This window comes from Syngnathus floridae, unplaced genomic scaffold (genome assembly GCF_059516105.1).
Source record: "Syngnathus floridae isolate MCC-2025c unplaced genomic scaffold, RoL_Sflo_1.0 HiC_scaffold_120, whole genome shotgun sequence".
Classification (NCBI taxonomy): Eukaryota; Metazoa; Chordata; class Actinopteri; order Syngnathiformes; family Syngnathidae; genus Syngnathus; species Syngnathus floridae.
The window spans coordinates 5,001-22,500 of NW_028284147.1; positions in this window are offsets into that span (position 1 = coordinate 5,001).

Sequence of the window (17,500 nt, forward strand, 5' to 3'; positions counted from 1 at the left end):
AGCGATTCTGCCATTGTTCCTAGGACTTTGTACATTTTAAAGACCCTCCGCGCGGGCCGCTGATCCCGCTCGGTCGCTCCGGCCTGTGTTTAAGGAGGCGGCCGGTCCTCCCATTCTGCCAGTGTTCCTTGGACTTTGAATATTTCAAAGTCTTTTCGCTCCGGGCTAGGGCGGGTGAGGTCGTCTCGAACCACGTGCCTGAAGGCCGCCTCGCGCCGGATGCAGGCCCCGCTCTGTCGTGCGGTGTGACCGTCCAACGCGGGCATCGCTAGATTAGCCGTGGCCACGATCCTTCCACACCGCGAGCCTTTCGCCCTCGGCCGGTGTCGGTCAACGTGTGGGGTGGGGGGGAAGGACGGCTGCCGGGAGCAGACAGCCGTCCCCGGGTGGGGTGTACAGTCCCTTCACCGCGGCCGCCGGGAGCAGACGGCCGTCGAGCGATTCTGCCATTGTCCCTAGGACTTTGTACATTTGGAAGACCCTGCGCGCGGGCCGCTGATCCCGCTCGGTCGCTCCGGCCTGTGTTTAAGGAGGCGGCCGGTCCTCCCATTCTGCCAGTGTTCCTTGGACTTTGAAAAGTCTTTCCGCTCCGGGCTAGGGCGGGTGAGGTCGTCTCGAACCACGTGCCTGAAGGCCGCCTCGCGCCGGATGCAGGCCCCGCTCTGTCGTGCGGTGTGACCGTCCAACGCGGGCATCGCTAGATTAGCCGTGGCCACGATCCTTCCACACCGCGAGCCTTTCGCCCTCGGCTGATGTTCAACCAACGTGTGGGGAGGGGGTTATGGACGGCTGCCGGGAGCAGACAGCCGTCCCCGGGAGGGGAGACTTCACGGCGGCCGCCGGGAGCAGACGGCCGTCGAGAGATTCTGCCAGTGTTCCTTGGACTTTGACTATTTCAAAGTCTTTCCGCTCCGGGCTAGGGCGGGTGAGGTCGTCTCGAACCACGTGCCTGAAGGCCGCCTCGCGCCGGATGCAGGCCCCGCTCTGTCGTGCGGTGTGACCGTCCAACGCGGGCATCGCTAGATTAGCCGTGGCCACGATCCTTCCACACCGCGAGCCTTTCGCCCTCGGCCGGTGTTCGCTCAACGCGCGGGCCGCTGATCCCGCTCCATCTCTCCGGCCTGTGTTTAAGGAGGCGGCCGGTCCTCCCATTCTGCCAGTGTTCCTTGGACTTTGAAAATTTCAAAGTCTTTCCGCTCCGGGCTAGGGCGGGTGAGGTCGTCTCGAGCCACGTGCCTGAAGGCCGCCTCGCGCCGGATGCAGGCCCCGCTCTGTCGTGCGGTGTGACCGTCCAACGCGGGCATCGCTAGATTAGCCGTGGCCACGATCCTTCCACACCGCGAGCCTTTCGCCCTCGGCTGGTGTTCGTCCAACGTGTGGGGAGGGGGTTAAGGACGGCTGCCGGGAGCAGACAGCCGTCCCCGGGAGGGGAGACTTCACGGCGGCCGCCGGGAGCAGACGGCCGTCGAGAGATTCTGCCAGCGTTCCTTGTACTTTGAATATTTCACAGCCGTGCTCGCACTTAGGAAATTTTCGAGCGCTGTGGCACTTAGACATTTTTCGTCAAGCGTGGCACTTAGAAATTTTTCGTCAAGAGAGGCACTTAGACATTTTTCGTCAAGAGTGACACTTAGAAAATTTTTCACTCTCTTTGTGCCTTCCAGGGTGCTGTGCAACCCTGCGTGTTGTGTTCCCACCGAGCAAGGGGCGCTGCTGGCGGCCATGACCAAGCGCTCGGCACCGGGCCCTTTCATTTTGTGGGGTAAATTATGCGCCCCCCATGCTCGTTCTGACTATATTTTGCGAAAGGGGGGTAAATCGTTGATGAGTACGCTGACTAGGGGGACCATTTAGCGTACTCTGGCGCACCTGAAGACCAAAGTTGGTACTGCACCCTCCCCCTGGTACCCCAGCCCCTGGTACCTAAAGAGGGAGAGGCCGAATTTTCGCTTTTTGGGGCCGACCGAGGGAACCAGCCGAGGCGGACACTTTTCGGCTCAAGAGCCGTTGGCACTTAGAAAAAATTCGCACAAGTTGGCAGGGCTACCAGGGGAAGAGGCCGAATTTTCGCTTTTGAAGGCCGACCGCGGGAACCAGCCGAGGCGGACACTTTTCGGCTCAAGAGCCGTTGGCACTTAGAAAATATTTGCCAAACTTGGCTTGACTTCCAGGAGAAGAGGCCGAATTTTCACTTTTGGTGGCCGACCTGGGGAACCAGCCGAGGCGGACACTTTTCGGCTCAAGAGCCGTTGGCACTTAGAAAATATTTGCCAAACTTGGCTTGACTTCCAGGAGAAGAGGCCGAATTTTCACTTTTGGTGGCCGTTATGGGGAACCAGCCGAGGCGGACACTTTTCGGCTCAAGAGCCGTTGGCACTTAGAAAATATTTGCCAAACATGGCTTGACTTCCAGGAGAAGAGGCCGAATTTTCACTTTTGGTGGCCGTTATGGGGAACCAGCCGAGGCGGACACTTTACGCTGGTTGAGTCGTTGGCACTTAGAAAATATTTGCCAAACTTGGCTTGACTTCCAGGAGAAGAGGCCGAATTTTCACTTTTGGTGGCCGACCTGGGGAACCAGCCGAGGCGGACACTTTACGCTGGTTGAGTCGTTGGCACTTAGAAAATATCTGCCAAACTTGGCTTGACTTCCAGGAGAAGAGGCCGAATTTTCACTTTTGGTGACCGACCTGGGGAACCAGCCGAGGCGGACACTTTACGCTGGTTGAGTCGTTGGCACTTAGAAAATATTTGCCAAACTTGGCTTGACTTCCAGGAGAAGAGGCCGAATTTTCACTTTTGGTGGACGACCTGGGGAACCAGCCGAGGCGGACACTTTACGCTGGTTGAGTCGTTGGCACTTAGAAAATATTCGCCAAACTTGGCAAGACTTCCAGGAGAAGAGGCCGAATTTTCACTTTTGGTGGCCGACCTGGGGAACCAGCCGAGGCGGACACTTTACGCTGGTTGAGTCGTTGGCACTTAGAAAATATTTGCCAAACTTGGCTTGACTTCCAGGAGAAGAGGCCGAATTTTCACTTTTCGTGGCCGTTATGGGGAACCAGCCGAGGCGGACACTTTGCGCTGGTTGAGTCGTTGGCACTTAGAAAATATTTGCCAAACTTGGCTTGACTTCCAGGAGAAGAGGCCGAATTTTCACTTTTGGTGGCCGTTATGGGGAACCAGCCGAGGCGGACACTTTAGGCTGGTTGAGTCGTTGGCACTCAGAAAATATTCGCCAAACTTGGCCAGACTTCCAGGAGAAGAGGCCGAATTTTCACTTTTGGTGACCGACCTGGGGAACCAGCCGAGGCGGACACTTTACGCTGGTTGAGTCGTTGGCACTTAGAAAATATTTGCCAAACTTGGCTTGACTTCCAGGAGAAGAGGCCGAATTTTCACTTTTGGTGGCCGACCTGGGGAACCAGCCGAGGCGGACACTTTACGCTGGTTGAGTCGTTGGCACTTAGAAAATATTCGCCAAACTTGGCAAGACTTCCAGGAGAAGAGGCCGAATTTTCACTTTTGGTGGCCGACCTGGGGAACCAGCCGAGGCGGACACTTTACGCTGGTTGAGTCGTTGGCACTTAGAAAATATTTGCCAAACTTGGCTTGACTTCCAGGAGAAGAGGCCGAATTTTCACTTTTCATGGCCGTTATGGGGAACCAGCCGAGGCGGACACTTTGCGCTGGTTGAGTCGTTGGCACTTAGAAAATATTTGCCAAACTTGGCTTGACTTCCAGGAGAAGAGGCCGAATTTTCACTTTTGGTGGCCGTTATGGGGAACCAGCCGAGGCGGACACTTTAGGCTGGTTGAGTCGTTGGCACTCAGAAAATATTCGCCAAACTTGGCCAGACTTCCAGGAGAAGAGGCCGAATTTTCACTTTTGGTGGCCGTTATGGGGAACCAGCCGAGGCGGACACTTTAGGCTGGTTGAGTCGTTGGCACTTAGAAAATATTCGCCAAACTTGGCCAGACTTCCAGGAGAAGAGGCCGAATTTTCACTTGTTCTGGCCGTTATGGGGAACCAGCCGAGGCGGACACTTTAGGCTGGTTGAGTCGTTGGCACTTAGAAAATATTCGCCAAACTTGGCCAGACTTCCAGGAGAAGAGGCCGAATTTTCACTTGTTCTGGCCGTTATGGGGAACCAGCCGAGGCGGACACTTTACGGCTGTTGAGTCGTTGGCACTTAGAAAATATTCGCCAAACTTGGCCAGACTTCCAGGAGAAGAGGCCGAATTTTCACTTGTTCTGGCCGTTATGGGGAACCAGCCGAGGCGGACACTTTACGGCTGTTGAGTCGTTGGCACTTAGAAAATATTCGCCAAACTTGGCCAGACTTCCAGGAGAAGAGGCCGAATTTTCACTTGTTCTGGCCGACCTGGGGAACCAGACGAGGCGGACACATCACCCCGCAAGTGACGTTGGCACTTTGAAAATATTCGCCAAACTTGGCCAGACTTCCAGGAGAAGAGGCCGAATTTTCACTTGTTCTGGCCGACCTGGGGAACCAGACGAGGCGGACACATCACCCCGCAAGTGCCGTTGGCACTTTGAAAATATTCGCCAAACTTGGCCGGACTTCCAGGAGAAGAGGCCGAATTTTCACTTGTTCTGGCCGACCTGGGGAACCAGACGAGGCGGACACATCACCCCGCAAGTGCCGTTGGCACTTTGAAAATATTCGCCAAACTTGGCCGGACTTCCAGGAGAAGAGGCCGAATTTTCACTTTTTCTGGCCGACCTGGGGAACCAGACGAGGCGGACACATCACCCCGCAAGTGCCGTTGGCACTTTGAAAATATTCGAAACTTCCATCAAACACACATCGGCTTTTTCGCCGTCGCTGTCCGGCCTGGGCACCATCGTGGCTCGGACAGTTCGTGTGCCAGCTTCCGTTGGCACTTAGAACATTTTTCAAAATAAAAATAAACAGTCCTGCACATACGTGCCGACTATATTTTGCGAAAGGGGAGTAAACCGATGAGTACACTAACTAGGGGGACCAACAGACCGTAGTGGTCTCCCCTGGTACCTAAATGCATACCCCTGGTACCTCAGCGACTACCCCTGGTACCTAAATGCGTACCCCTGGTACCTCAGAGAGGCCGAATTTTCACATTCCGTGGCCGAACTAGGGAACCGGACGAGGCGGACACTTTTCCGGGAGAGACCCGATGGCACTTAGAAAATATTCGCCGAACTTCGTCGGACTTCCATAGCAAGAGGCCGAATTTTCACATTATGTGGCCGAACTAGGGAACCGGACGAGTCGGACACTTTTCCGGGAGAGACCCGATGGCACTTAGAAAATTTTCGCTCAAGTTGGCAGGACTTCCAGAGCAAGAGGCCGAATTTTCACATTATGTGGCCGGACTAGGGAACCGGACGAGTCGGACACTTTTCCGGCCAAGACCCGATGGCACTTAGAAAATATTCGCTCAAGTTGGCAGGACTTCCAGAGCAAGAGGCCGAATTTTCACATTATGTGGCCGAACTAGGGAACCGGACGAGTCGGACACTTTTCCGGGCAAGACCCGATGGCACTTAGAAAATATTCGCTCAAGTTGGCAGGACTTCCAGAGCAAGAGGCCGAATTTTCACATTATGTGGCCGAACTAGGGAACCGGACGAGTCGGACACTTTTCCGGGCAAGACCCGATGGCACTTAGAAAATATTCGCTCAAGTTGGCAGGACTTCCAGAGCAAGAGGCCGAATTTTCGCTCGTTCGGGCCGACTCGGGGAACCAGCCGAGTCGGACACTTTTCCGGGCAAGACCCGATGGCACTTAGAAAATATTCGCTCAAGTTGGCAGGACTTCCAGAGCAAGAGGCCGAATTTTCACATTCCGTGGCCGACTCGGGGAACCAGCCGAGTCGGACACTTTTCCGGGCAAGACCCGATGGCACTTAGAAAATATTCGCTCAAGTTGGCAGGACTTCCAGAGCAAGAGGCCGAATTTTCGCTCGTTCGGGCCGACTCGGGGAACCAGCCGAGTCGGACACTTTTCCGGGCAAGACCCGATGGCACTTAGAAAATATTCGCTCAAGTTGGCAGGACTTCCAGAGCAAGAGGCCGAATTTTCGCTCGTTCGGGCCGACTCGGGGAACCAGCCGAGTCGGACACTTTTCCGGGCAAGACCCGATGGCACTTAGAAAATATTCGCTCAAGTTGGCAGGACTTCCAGAGCAAGAGGCCGAATTTTCACATTATGTGGCCGAACTAGGGAACCAGCCGAGTCGGACACTTTTCCGGGCAAGACCCGATGGCACTTAGAAAATATTCGCTCAAATTGGCAGGACTTCCAGAGCAAGAGGCCGAATTTTCACTCGTTCGGGCCGACTCGGGGAACCAGCCGAGTCGGACACGTTACGGCCGAACACCCGTTGGCACTTAGAAAATATTCGCCAAAGTCGGCCGGACTTCCAGGCGAAGAGGCTGAATTTTCGCTCGTTCGGGCCGACTCGGGGAACCAGCCGAGTCGGACACATTACGGCCGAAAACCCGTTGGCACTTAGAAAATATTCGCCAAAGTCGGCCGGACTTCCAGGCGAAGAGCCTGAATTTTCACTTTTTCTGACCGACTCGGGGAACCAGCCGAGTCGGACACATTACGGTGTAACACCCGTTGGCACTTAGAAAATATTCGCCAAAGTTCGTTGGACCTCCAGGCGAAGAGGCCGAATTTTCGCTCGTTCGGGCCGACTCGGGGAACCAGCCGAGTCGGACACATTACGGCCGAACACCCGTTGGCACTTAGAAAATATTCGCCAAAGTTCGTCGGACTTCCAGGCGAAGAGGCCGAATTTTCGCTCGTTCGGGCCGACTCGGGGAACCAGCCGAGTCGGACACATTTCGGCGCAACACCCGTTGGCACTTAGAAAATATTCGCCCAAGTCGGCCGGACTTCCAGGCGAAGAGGCCGAATTTTCACTTTTTCTGGCCGACCGGAGGAACCAGCCGCGTCGGACACATTACGGTGTAACACCCGTTGGCACTTAGAAAATATTCGCCAAAGTTCGTCGGACCTCCAGAGCGAGAGGCCGAATTTTCACTTTTTCTGGCCGGCCGGAGAACCAGCCGAGGCGGACACATCACGCCGCTTTTGCCGTTGGCATATTCGAAACTTCCAGAATGGGCTTTTTCGCCGTCGCTGTCCGGCCTGGGCACCATCGTGGCTCGGACACGTCGTGTGCCAGCGTCCGCTGGCACTTAGAAAATTTTTCAAAATAAAAATAAACAGTCCTGCACATACGTGCCCACTATATTTTGCGAAAGGGGAGTAAACCGTCGATGAGTACGCTGACTAGTGGGACCAACCATCGCGCTCTGGCGCACCTGAAGACCAAAGTTGGTACTGCACCCTACCCCTGGTACCCAAACGGGGTAGAGGCCGATTTTTCGCATTTGGCGGCCGACCTAGGGAACCAGAAGAGGCGGACACTTTTCCGAGCAAGTGCCGATGGCACTTCCAGAGCGAGAGGCCGAATAATCGTAATTTGTGGCCGACTTGGGAACCAGCGAAGGCGGATAGGAAGTGGAGCGGGTCCCGCCGGCTGGTCCGCGGGCCAATTGCGGTCCCGCGAGTTAGCGATCGCGGTCCGGAATTCTAGCCGACTTGGGAACCAGCGAAGGCGGATAGGAAGTGGATTGGGTCCCGCCGGCTGGTCCGCGGGCCAATTGCGGTCCCGCGAGTTAGCGATTGCGGTCCGGAATTCTAGCCGACTTGGGAACCAGCGAAGGCGGATAGGAAGTCAAGTGGGTCCCGCCGGCTGGTCCGCGGGCCAATTGCGGTCCCGCGAGTTAGCGATCGCGGTCCGGAATTCTAGCCGACTTGGGAACCAGCGAAGGCGGATAGGAAGTCAAGCGGGTCCCGCCGGCTGGTCCGCGGGCCAATTGCGGTCCCGCGAGTTAGCGATCGCGGTCCGGAATTCTAGCCGGCCGGGGACCACCGCGAGGCGGATGGGTCTTCACCGAGGTCCCGCCGGCTGGTCCGCGGGCCATTTAGGGTCCCGCGAGTTACCGATCGCGGTCCGGAATTCTACCCGGCCAGGGACCACCGCGAGGCGGATGGGTGGTCACCGAGGTACCGCCGGCTGGTCCGCGGGCCATTTAGGGTCCCGCGAGTTAGCGATCGCGGTCCGGAATTCTAGCCGGCCAGGGACCACCGCGAGGCGGATGGGTGGTCACCGAGGTCCCGCCGGCTGGTCCGCGGGCCATTTAGGGTCCCGAGAGTTAGCGATCGCGGTCCGGAATTCTAGCCGGCCGGGGACCACCGCGAGGCGGATGGGTCTTCACCGAGGTCCCGCCGGCTGGTCCGCGGGCCATTTAGGGTCCCGCGAGTTAGCGATCGCGGTCCGGAATTCTACCCGGCCAGGGACCACCGCGAGGCGGATGGGTCTTCACCGAGGTCCCGCCGGCTGGTCCGCGGGCCATTTAGGGTCCCGCGAGTTACCGATCGCGGTCCGGAATTCTAGCCGGCCGGGGACCACCGCGAGGCGGATGGGTCTTCACCGAGGTCCCGCCGGCTGGTCCGCGGGCCATTTAGGGTCCCGCGAGTTACCGATCGCGGTCCGGAATTCTAGCCGGCCGGGGACCACCGCGAGGCGGATGGGTCTTCACCGAGGTCCCGCCGGCTGGTCCGCGGGCCATTTAGGGTCCCGCGAGTTACCGATCGCGGTCCGGAATTCTACCCGGCCGGGGACCACCGCGAGGCGGATGGGTCTTCACCGAGGTCCCGCCGGCTGGTCCGCGGGCCATTTAGGGTCCCGCGAGTTACCGATCGCGGTCCGGAATTCTAGCCGGCCGGGGACCACCGCGAGGCGGATGGGTCTTCACCGAGGTCCCGCCGGCTGGTCCGCGGGCCATTTAGGGTCCCGCGAGTTACCGATCGCGGTCCGGAATTCTAGCCGGCCGGGAACCACCGCGAGGCGGATGGGTGCTCACCGAGGTCCCGCCGGCTGGTCCGCGGGCCATTTAGGGTCCCGCGAGGTACCGATCGCGGTCCGGAATTCTACCCGGCCGGGGACCACCGCGAGGCGGATGGGTGGTCACCGAGGTCCCGCCGGCTGGTCCGCGGGCCATTTAGGGTCCCGCGAGTTAGCGATCGCGGTCCGGAATTCTAGCCGGCCGGGAACCACCGCGAGGCGGATGGGTGCTCACCGAGGTCCCGCCGGCTGGTCCGCGGGCCATTTAGGGTCCCGCGAGGTACCGATCGCGGTCCGGAATTCTAGCCGGCCGGGGACCACCGCGAGGCGGATGGGTCTTCAATGAGGTCCCGCCGGCTGGTCCGCGGGCCATTTAGGGTCCCGCGAGTTAGCGATCGCGGTCCGGAATTCTAGCCGGCCGGGAACCACCGCGAGGCGGATGGGTGCTCACCGAGGTCCCGCCGGCTGGTCCGCGGGACATTTAGGGTCCCGCGAGGTACCGATCGCGGTCCGGAATTCTACCCGGCCGGGGACCACCGCGAGGCGGATGGGTGGTCACCGAGGTCCCGCCGGCTGGTCCGCGGGCCATTTAGGGTCCCGCGAGTTAGCGATCACGGTCCGGAATTCTAGCCGGCCGGGAACCACCGCGAGGCGGATGGGTGCTCACCGAGGTCCCGCCGGCTGGTCCGCGGGCCATTTAGGGTCCCGCGAGGTACCGATCGCGGTCCGGAATTCTACCCGGCCGGGGACCACCGCGAGGCGGATGGGTGGTCACCGAGGTCCCGCCGGCTGGTCCGCGGGCCATTTAGGGTCCCGCGAGTTAGCGATCGCGGTCCGGAATTCTAGCCGGCCCGGAGCCACCCAGAGGCCGTGCACACGCGCCGGGTGGCCGGAAATACCTCCAGCCGAGCGGACATGCACTTTGTAAGCACCTTGGACGAGATGGCTGAGCCTTACTCGACTTCCAGCACCCCGGCTAAGCGTTCTCCACGGCCCGCTGTGCTTCCAGAAGACCTCCAGCCGGTCCTCATGGTGCTTTACTCCTCACTCTCTAAGCCGGCCCAGGCTTCCACCACCCCGGCTAAGCGTTCTCCACGGCCCGCTGTGCTTCCAGAAGACCTCCAGACGGTCCTCATGGTGCTTTACTCCTCACTCTTTAAGCCGAACGAGGCTTCCAGCACCCCGGCTAAGCATTTTACGCGGCCCGCCGAGCCTCCACAGCACTTCCAGCCGGTTCCACGGCTGCTTTCCTCCTCACTGTTTAAGCCGAACGAGGCTTCCAGAGCCCCGGCTAAGCGTTTTGCGCGGCCCGCTGAGCTTCCAGAGCACCTCCAGCCGGTTCCCCGGCTGCTTTCCTCCTCACTTTCTAAGCCGCCCGAGGCTTCCAGAGCCCCGGCTAAGCGTTCTCCACGTCCCGTTGATCTCCCCGGAGGTCGTAACGGGGAATTACCTCCCTCCAGCGGACACGGCGGGTAAATACGCCACCTCTCGCACTTAGCGCACACACCCGTTGCTGCGCGTCCGGTGGCACTTTGAGCGGCCAAACGGCGGGAGTAACAGTCACTCTCTTAAGTTAGGCTCATTTGACATTTTCTTGAACGGTTCGTGGATAAATATGTGATATATACTACATATGATCGCATTTATAGTCAAATCATATTGAAATATTCTCCGGGTGCTTTCCACCTCACTTCCTAAGCCGAACGAGGCTTCCAGAGCCCCGGCTAAGCGTTTTACGCGGCCCGCTGAACTTCCACAGCACCTCCAGCCGGTTCCCCGAGTGCTTTCCTCCTCACTTTATAAGCCGAACGAGGCTTCCAGAGCCCCGGCTAAGCGTTTTACGCGGCCCGCTGAACTTCCAGAGCACCTCCAGCCGCTTCTCCGGGTGCTTTTCTCCTCACTTTCTAAGCCGCCCGAGGCTTCCAGAGCCCCGGCTAAGCGTTCTCCGCGTCCCGCTGATCTTCCCGGAGCTTGTAACGGGGAAATACCTCCCTCTAGCGGACACGGCGGGTAAATACGCCACCTCTCGCACTTAGCGCACACTCGCGTTGCTGCGCGTCCGGTGGCACTCTGAGCGGCCAAACGGCGGGAGTAACAGTCACTCTCTTAAGGTAGGCTCACTTGAGATTTTTTTAACCGCCCGCGGAGGCGACCGGGACCACCGGGACAGCCGGGAGGCCGTGCGCGCGGGCCAAGTGGCCGAAAATAGCTCCAGGCCGACCGGATCGGCTAGTTGTAAGCACCGCGGATGAGATCGCGGAGCATTATTCGACTTCCAGCGGCCGGTGCGCTTACGCACGCCGCCCGGAACCTCCGGGAGGCCGTGCGCATGCGCAAGTGGCCGAAAATAGCTCCAGCCCAGCGGATCTGCACTTTACAAGCTCCGCGGATGAGATCGCGGAGCTTTATCCGACTTCCAGCGGCCGGTGCGCTCGCGCACTCCACCCGGCACCTCCGGGAGGCCGTGCGCATGCGCAAGTGGCCGAAAATAGCTCCAGCCCAGCGGATCTGCACTTTACAAGCTCCGCGGATGAGATCGCGGAGCTTTATCCGACTTCCAGCGGCCGGTGCGCTCGCGCACTCCACCCGGCACCTCCGGGAGGCCGTGCGCGCGCGCCAAGTGGCCCAAAATAGCTCCAGCCCAGCGGATCTGCACTTTACAAGCACCGCGGATGAGATCGCGGAGCTTTGTTCGACTTCCAGCGGCCGGCGCGCCCGACGAGCGGACCAGGTGACGGTCCAGCTCCACCCGGTACCTCGCACGGCCCGCTTCTCCCCCCCCCGCGCGGACTTCCGAGCGCTCGGGGAGACGTTCGGAAGCCGCCGGTGACGTTGGAGCGGGGAAATACCTCCCTCCAGCGGACACGGCGAGTAAATACACCTTCGGCCAAACGGCGGGAGTAACTATGACTCTCTTAAGGTAGCGGCACTCGACATCTTTTTAGCGGTTCGTGGACGACCCGGCCGGTTCTCGGGGGTGCTTTTTCTCCTAACTCTCGACGCCCGAGGAGGCTTCCAGAGCCCCGGCTAAGCGTTTTACGCGGCCCGCTGAACTTCCAAAGCACCTCCAGCCGGTTCCCCGGCTGCTTTCCTCCTCACTTTCTAAGCCGCCCGAGGCTTCCAGAGCCCCGGCTAAGCGTTTTACGCGGCCCGCTGAGCTTCCACAGCACCTCCAGCCGGTTCTCATGAGGCTTTCCTCCTAACTCTTGACGCCCGAGGAGGCTTCCAGAGCCTCGGATAAGCGTTTTACGCGGCCCGCTGAGCTTCCACAGCACCTCCAGCCGGTTCTCATGATGCATTCCTCCTCACTCTTTAAGCCGAACGAGGCTTCCAGAGCCTCGGCTAAGCGTTTTACGCGGCCCGCTGGACTTCCACAGCACCCCCAGCCGGTTCTTATGATGCTTTCCTCCTAACTCTTGACGCCCGAGGAGGCTTCCAGCACCCCGGCTAAGCGTTTTACGCGGCCCGCCGAGCTTCCACAGCACCTCCAGCCGGTTCTCATGAGGCTTTCCTCCTAACTCTTGACGCCCGAGGAGGCTTCCAGAGCCTCGGCTAAGCGTTTTACGCAGCCCACTGAGCTTCCACAGCACCTCCAGCCGGTTCCCCCAGTACTTTCCTCCTCACTCTTTAAGCCGAACGAGGCTTCCAGAGCCCCGGCTAAGCGTTTTACGCGGCCCGCTGGACTTCCAGAGCACCCCCAGCCGGCCCTCACAATGCTTTCCTCCTAACTCTTGACGCCCGAGGAGGCTTCCAGAGCCCCGGCTAAACGTTTTACGCGGTCCGCTGAACTTCCAGAGCACCTCCAGCCGGTTCCCCGGCTGCTTTCCTCCTCGCTTTATAAGCCGAACGAGGCTTCCAGAGCCCCGGCTAAGCGTTTTACGCGGCCCGCTGAGCTTCCGGAGCACTTCCAGCCGGTTCCCCGGGTGCTTTCCTCCTCACTGTTTAAGCCGAACGAGGCTTCCAGAGCCCCGGCTAAGCGTTTTACGCGGGCCGCTGAGCTTCCAGAGCACCTCCAGCCGGTTCCCCGAGTGCTTTCCACCTCACTTTCTAAGCCGAACGAGGCTCCCAGCACCCCGGCTAAGCGTTCTCCGCGTCCCGCTGATCTTCCCGGAGCTTGTAACGGGGAAATACCTCCCTCTAGCGGACACGGCGGGTAAATACGCCACCTCTCGCACTTAGCGCACACACCCGTTGCTGCGCGTCCGGTGGCACTTTGAGCGGCCAAACGGCGGGAGTAACTGTCACTCTCTTAAGGTAGGCCCACTTGAGATTTTTTTAACCGTCCGCGGAGGCGACCGGGACCACCGGGACAGCCGGGAGGCCGTGCGCGCGGGCCAAGTGGCCGAAAATAGCTCCAGGCCGACCGGATCGGCTAGTTGTAAGCACCGCGGATGAGATCGCGGAGCATTATTCGACTTCCAGCGGCCGGTGCGCTCGCGCACTCCACCCGGCACGCCGCCCGGAACCTCCGGGAGGCCGTGCGCGCGCGCCAAGTGGCCGAAAATAGCTCCAGGCCGACCGGATCGGCTAGTTGTAAGCACCGCGGATGAGATCGCGGAGCATTATTCGACTTCCAGCGGCCCGTGCGCTTACGCACGCCGCCCGGAACCTCCGGGAGGCCGTGCGCATGCGCAAGTGGCCGAAAATAGCTCCTAGCCGACCGGATCTGCACTTTACAAGCACCGCGGATGAGATCGCGGAGCTTTATCCGACTTCCAGCGGCCGGTGCGCTCGCGCACTCCACCCGGCACCTCCGGGAGGCCGTGCGCATGCGCCAAGTGGCCGAAAATAGCTCCAGGCCGACCGGATCTGCACTTTACAAGCTCCGCGGATGAGATCGCGGAACTTCATCCGACTTCCAGCGGCCGGTGCGCTCGCGCACTCCACCCGGCACCTCCGGGAGGCCGTGCGCGCGCGCCAAGTGGCCCAAAATAGCTCCAGCCCAGCGGATCTGCACTCCGCGGATGAGATCGCGGAGCTTTTTTCGACTTCCAGCGGCCGGCGCGCACGACGAGCGGACCCGGTGACGGTCCAGCTCCACCCGGTACCTCGCACGGCCCGCTTCTCCCCCCCGCGCGGACTTCCGAGCGCTCGGGGAGACGTTCGGAAGCCGCCGGTGCCGTTGGAGCGGGGAAATACCTCCCTCCAGCGGACACGGCGAGTAAATACACCTTCGGCCAAACGGCGGGAGTAACTATGACTCTCTTAAGGTAGAGGCACTCGACATCTTTTTCACGGTTCGTGGAGGACCCGGCCGGTTCTCGGGGGTGCTTTTTCTCCTAACTCTTGACCCCCGAGGAGGCTTCCAGAGCCCCGGCTAAGCGTTTTACGCGGCCCGCTGAGCTTCCACCGCACCTCCAGCCGGTTCCACGGGTGCTTTCCTGCTCACTGTTTAAGCCGAACGAGGCTTCCAGAGCCCCGGCTAAGCGTTTTACGCGGCCCGCCGAGCCTCCACAGCACCTCCAGCCGGTTCTCATGATGCATTCCTCCTCACTTTCTAAGCCGAACGAGGCTTCCAGAGCCCCGGCTAAGCGTTTTACGCGGCCCGCCGAACTTCCCCAGCACCTCCAGCCGGTTCTCATGATGCATTCCTCCTCACTCTTTAAGCCGAACGAGGCTTCCAGAGCCCCGGCTAAGCATTTTACACGGCCCGCTGAACTTCCACAGCACCTCCAGCCGGTTCCCCGAGTGCTTTCCACCTCACTTTCTAAGCCGAAAAAGGCTTCCAGCGCCCCGGCTAAGCGTTCTCCGCGTCCCGGTGATCTTCCCGGAGGTCGTAACGGGGAAATACCTCCCTCCAGCGGACACGGAGAGAAATTACACCGCCTCTCGCACACAGGCGGGTAAACGGCGGGAGTAACTATGACTCTCTTAAGGTAGCCTGACTTGACATCTCTTTAACGGTTCGTGGATAAATACATGATATATACAACTTATGCTCGCATTTACAGCCAAATAATATAAAATGACCATTCGGTTATAAACATTGTATTCATAATGTTTATAGGTGATGTTAATATTTATATATTTAATGTTGATAGGTGATGTTAATATTTATATATTTAATGTTTATAGGGGACGTTAATATTTATATATTTATTTTGTAGATCATGTTATGGTTGTACGACACTTGCTATAGGATCATGATGTGATCATATCGGCGGAAGTCGGCCCGGGCTCCGGGTGAAGAGGCCGAATTCTCGCCACTCGCGGCCGACCGGGGAACCAGCAGAGGCGGACGCATCGCGGCGCGAGAGCCCTTGGCACTTAGAAAAAATTGGGCAAAAGTCGCTCCGGGTGAAGAGGCCGAATTCTCGCCACTCGCGGCCGACCGGGGAACCAGCAGAGGCGGACGCAACGCGGCGCGAGAGCCCTTGGCACTTAGAAAAAATTTGGCAAAAGTCGCTCCGCGCTCCAGGTGAAGAGGCCGAAATCTCGCCACTCGCGGCCGACCGGGGAACCAGCGAAGGCGGGTAAGCTCTCAAGAGAGCCCCGCCGGCTGGTCCGCGGGCCGATTGCGGTCCCGTAAAGTACCGACAGCGGACGCCGACCCACGCCCGGCAAGGACCACCGAGAGGCGGATACGCTCTCCGACGAGCCCCGCCGGCCGGTCCGCGGCGGGAAACGCGCCCTCTGGCGGACACGCCGTTGTAAATGAATGGGCTTTGGCACTTAGTGCATTTTCGCTTAAGTTGAGCCGCGCTCCGGGCGAAGAGGCCGAATTATCGCTACTCGTGGCCGACCGGGGAACCAGCGAAGGCGGGTGGGCTTTTCCATAGAGCCCCGCCGGCTGGTCCGCGGGCCAATTATGGTCCCGTCACCTACCGACAGCGGACGCCGATCCACGCCCGGCAAGGACCACCCAGAGGCGGATAACGGCGCACACCGCGAACGGCGGGTGGCGGTCGCTGGGTGGCGGTCGGCTGGTGGCGGTCGGGGGGTGGCGGTCGGGGATGGTGCTTGGGGATGGTGCTTGGGGACCGGTGGCGCCGGAGGCGCACACCGCGAACGGCTGGTGGCGGTCGGCTGGTGGCGGTCGGCTGGTGGCGGTCGGCTGGTGGCGGTCGGGGGGTGGCGGTCGGGGGGTGGCGGTCGGGGATGGTGCTTGGGGATGGTGCTTGGGACCGGTGGCGCCGGAGGCGCACACCGCGAACGGCTGGTGGCGGTCGGCTGGTGGCGGTCGGCTGGTGGCGGTCGGCTGGTGGCGGTCGGCTGGTGGCGGTCGGGGGGTGGCGGTCGGGGGGTGGCGCTTGGGGATGGTGGCGGTCGCCTTGTGGCGGTCGGGGGGTGGCGGTCGGGGGGTGGCGGTCGGGGATGGTGCTTGGGGACCGGTGGCGCCGGAGGCGCACACCGCGAACGGCTGGTGGCGGTCGGCTGGTGGCGGTCGGCTGGTGGCGGTCGGCTGGTGGCGGTCGGGGGGTGGCGGTCGGGGATGGTGCTTGGGGATGGTGCTTGGGGACCGGTGGCGCCGGAGGCGCACACCGCGAACGGCTGGTGGCGGTCGGCTGGTGGCGGTCGGCTGGTGGCGGTCGGCTGGTGGCGGTCGGGGGGTGGCGGTCGGGGGGTGGCGGTCGGGGATGGTGCTTGGGGATGGTGCTTGGGGATGGTGCTTGGGGACCGGTGGCGCCGGAGGCGCACACCGCGAACGGCTGGTGGCGGTCGGCTGGTGGCGGTCGGCTGGTGGCGGTCGCTGGGTGGCGGTCGGGGGGTGGCGGTCGGGGGGTGGCGGTCGGGGATGGTGCTTGGGGATGGTGCTTGGGACCGGTGGCGCCGGAGGCGCACACCGCGAACGGCTGGTGGCGGTCGGCTGGTGGCGGTCGGCTGGTGGCGGTCGGCTGGTGGCGGTCGGCTGGTGGCGGTCGGGGGGTGGCGGTCGGGGGGTGGCGCTTGGGGATGGTGGCGGTCGCCTTGTGGCGGTCGGGGGGTGGCGGTCGGGGGGTGGCGCTTGGGGATGGTGGCGGTCGCCTTGTGGCGGTCGGGGGGTGGCGGTCGGGGGGTGGCGCTTGGGGATGGTGGCGGTCGCCTTGTGGCGGTCGCCTTGTGGCGGTCGGGGGTGGCGCTTGGGGATGGTGGCGGTCGCCTTGTGGCGGTCGCCTTGTGGCGGTCGCCTTGTGGCGGTCGGGGGGTGGCGGTCGGGGGGTGGCGCTTGGGGATGGTGGCTGTCGCCTGGTGGCGGTCGGGGGTGGCGCTTGGGGATGGTGGTGGTGGTGGTCGCCTGGTGGCGGTCGACTTGTTGCGGTCGGGGGTGGCGCTTGGGGATGGTGGCTGTAGCCTTGTGGTGGTCCGGGGTGGCGCTTTGGGACCGGCGTCCGGCGCAAAGTGCGTGTTGCGCGGCCCGGAGAAAGTTTCAGCCAAGGGCCCGCCGCTGGAGAAAATTTTAGGTACCAGGGGTGGATTTTTTTTGTCACCGCAGGAGGGGGACGTTGCCTCCGTCGGTGTCCGGCGGAGAGTGCGTGTTGCGCGGCCCGGAGAAAGTTTAGGCCCGGGGCCCGCCGCTGGAGAAAATTTTAGGTACCAGGAGTGGATTTTTTTTGTCACCGCAGGAGGGGGACGTTGCCTCCGTCGGTGT